The sequence below is a fragment of the Hevea brasiliensis genome, chromosome 13, assembly GCF_030052815.1.
Source record: "Hevea brasiliensis isolate MT/VB/25A 57/8 chromosome 13, ASM3005281v1, whole genome shotgun sequence".
NCBI lineage: Eukaryota > Viridiplantae > Streptophyta > Magnoliopsida > Malpighiales > Euphorbiaceae > Hevea > Hevea brasiliensis.
In genome coordinates, this window is record NC_079505.1 from 9,792,707 (window position 1) to 9,795,774 (window position 3,068).

Sequence of the window (3,068 nt, forward strand, 5' to 3'; positions counted from 1 at the left end):
AGATATAGATGAGTCGACGAGTGCAACAAAGGTGCATTATTTAGTTGCTTTTCTTTTGTTCATTTTTTCTTTTTTATTTTATTTATTTTTATTTATTTTACGCTTTTCATGCGATTCTCGCGCGGTATTGTTAAACTGTGAACATGCTTTAAGATATAGTTATTAGTTGTAGGCTAGCCGCGGGCCGCTTCATCCGGCGGGATTCTGGAACTTCGCCTTTGAGTGAACGATTTCAATTTCAGTTTATAATTTAATATCAATTTAAATCAATTTGATTTTAATTGATTTCAATTTAAATTTGTCTAATTTCGATTTCCAACAGTCTTTGATGAGGTCTAATTAATTGTAAACAATTGGTGAAATCATAATTAAGGCTGTGCACGGTTTTTGGTTTTCAGCATTGAATCAATACTGAATCATATCGAATCAAGCTTATTTCTAATACTTTGATTTGATTCTAGTTCTTCACTAATAAAAACTGAAATCAAAATTATATTGGATCAGAATCAAAATAATAAAAGAATCTAACTAGAATTATATTGAAATTTCAATTCGATTTTGATTTCTAAATAGATTCAAACCAAACTTGAATCGTGACACCCTTAACTACAATTATCTAATTAAATAATCTTTTAAAACTGACTGAGTATGTAAAACCTTAAAAACAAATTGGTAGCAACCTTTGAAATCGCAAATCTTTAATCCAAACAATATTTAAATTGGTCAAGAGTGTGTTTAATATTATATGAGAAATTACTTCATAATTACTTATATATTTCTAAACAATACAATAATATTCTTATAAAATATTTAGCATGTGGTAGTCTTAATATGTGAATGTAAATTGATTAATTAATAAAATTAAGGATAATTTTAATTTACTTATTCACTTATGAAGACTATAAGTGCAATTTCATTCTGGACGTAAGAGAGAATCTAAATCATGCACATATAAATGGAAAGGATTGAATTATAATTAAAGTTTGAAACTTGATTATTGTTAGGTGAGAATAAAATGCCCTATTATTGATAAAATCACACAATATAAAGGGCTACGGGTGAGATTTATTGTTGGTGAAGAGGACCACATCCAAAAGCAGTGGATTTCTCCCAGGAAGGGCACGCTGGAAGATGAAAGGCAGCAATGGAGATCTTTCAAATGAGTCTTAGAGAGCGTAGTTTTTGAAAAAATTTTTCTTCAGTCTTGTGTTTTCTTCTGCTCAAACTTCTCTGCAGCATCTTTTCAAGAATTCAGTCTGCCTCTGTTTGCTTCCAGTTTGGTCCTTAAAAACACCAACATTATTTATTTATTTTTATTTTTATTTATTTTAATTACTATTATATTATATATATATATATATATATATATATAATTTAATTATCTATTTATTAAGCATCACCTTGCCTCTGATTCTGAAACCAAACTTCAACTTGTCTTGCTGTCAAACTTAATTTGCTCAGCAAGTTCATGCTTCTGTGCCTGCATTAATATATATATATTATACCATCAAAAATTATTTCTATACACATATTATATACATATTTGCAAAAAGAAAATAAAAAAATAATTCAATTTATCATAAATTTAATACACATAATGTATGACATAATTTACATATTTTTATTTATATTTTCTTAAAATTCATGATAAATAAGATTTAAATAAAAAAAATTCAAATAGAACAATTAAAACAATACAATAAATTTAGAATTTAATAATACTTTTTTAATATTATTTTGTGCATGATGTTAAAGTAATAAATAACTTTAAGATAATATATTTATACATTAAGATAATATAAAATAATAAATAATATATATAACATTATGTATAATAGAGTCGTAAATTAGTATTAGTAATGTTAAAACTTTAAGTTATGCATAATTGTATATCACTATGTACTTATTGATAATTTTATTAATAGCATAATTTAAATTTTAACAGAATATGCGATGTGTTGTTAAAGATTATATTTGTTGTAATGGAAAATGAAATAAATTTATAAACTTTCATATTTTATCCTCATTTATATAACGATAAAATTTTATTTTATAGTTAAGTTTTTCAGTAACATGTTAAATGATTGCTTTTTTACTTGATTTCATTTCTTTTAAAATAATTTATTCTTTAATTTAAAATAATTAAATTTAAACAATTATATATTTTGAATATAAAAAATGAATCAATAAAAAATTTATTGTATTTAGTTTATCACTTTTTTAACTTACCAAATTAATATATCCTAAGTGATTGAAGTAAAGCAAAATTGTATAATTTAGCAGCTAATTAAAGGGCAATTAACTAAGAATTTATTTTTATAATCAAGGTGTTTATGAAATAATTTATATATTTATCTTATACGCATATATATATATATATATATATATATAGAAAAGAAATAGAATAAAATAAAAACAATAATGATAACACATACGGGATTGAGAGCGGTATGCAGCTTGAAGCTGTCCTCGAGCAAAGTGGATTGTTCTTTAGTCAGCCTCAGTTTTTTCCTACTGCTGTTCTTGTTTATGCTAATGAAGTCGTTTCCTTTATTAGTTGCATGATCTTCATCGTCTTGATGATGAACTGATTTGAAACTTGACCCAGATCGTACGCTGATGGCCTCTTCTTCTTCTTCTTCATCTTTAGGGCGAAGGGTAAAAGAGAGGTCCAAGCAAACCCTAGACTTGTCCTTATTGTGCCTCTTTTGCTCTTTTGGCACATAGTGAGTCATGCCCAGTTTAAGACCGAGCCCTGTGTTGCAGTGTTCATCTTCATGATCGTCTTCCATGGTCAATGCCAACGGTCGTAATAATATTTTTGGAGGAATTATAAGGAGAGAAAAGAGATGCATATATAATTGAAAGATGGGAAAAGGGTATGACTTTATACAATAATTTAATGAGATTCAATCAGTTATTAGTTAGTAATTAGTATTGATTATTAATTATTTCTTTAGTTCTTTATGACTTTACTACTACTAATAATGACAACTTAGCTATAACATAAATATATAAGACAAAAATGGCATCCGTTAGAATTGTGGCTCCTTCCAAGGAAACCACAA

At 26.2% G+C, this 3,068-nt stretch overlaps 1 pseudogene; it reads right to left on the minus strand.

Moving 5' to 3' along the window:
- Window positions 1–1,155: 1,155 nt before the first annotated feature.
- Window positions 1,156–2,867, minus strand: LOC131172044 (homeobox-leucine zipper protein HAT22-like; annotated as a pseudogene).
- Window positions 2,868–3,068: the final 201 nt, after the last annotated feature.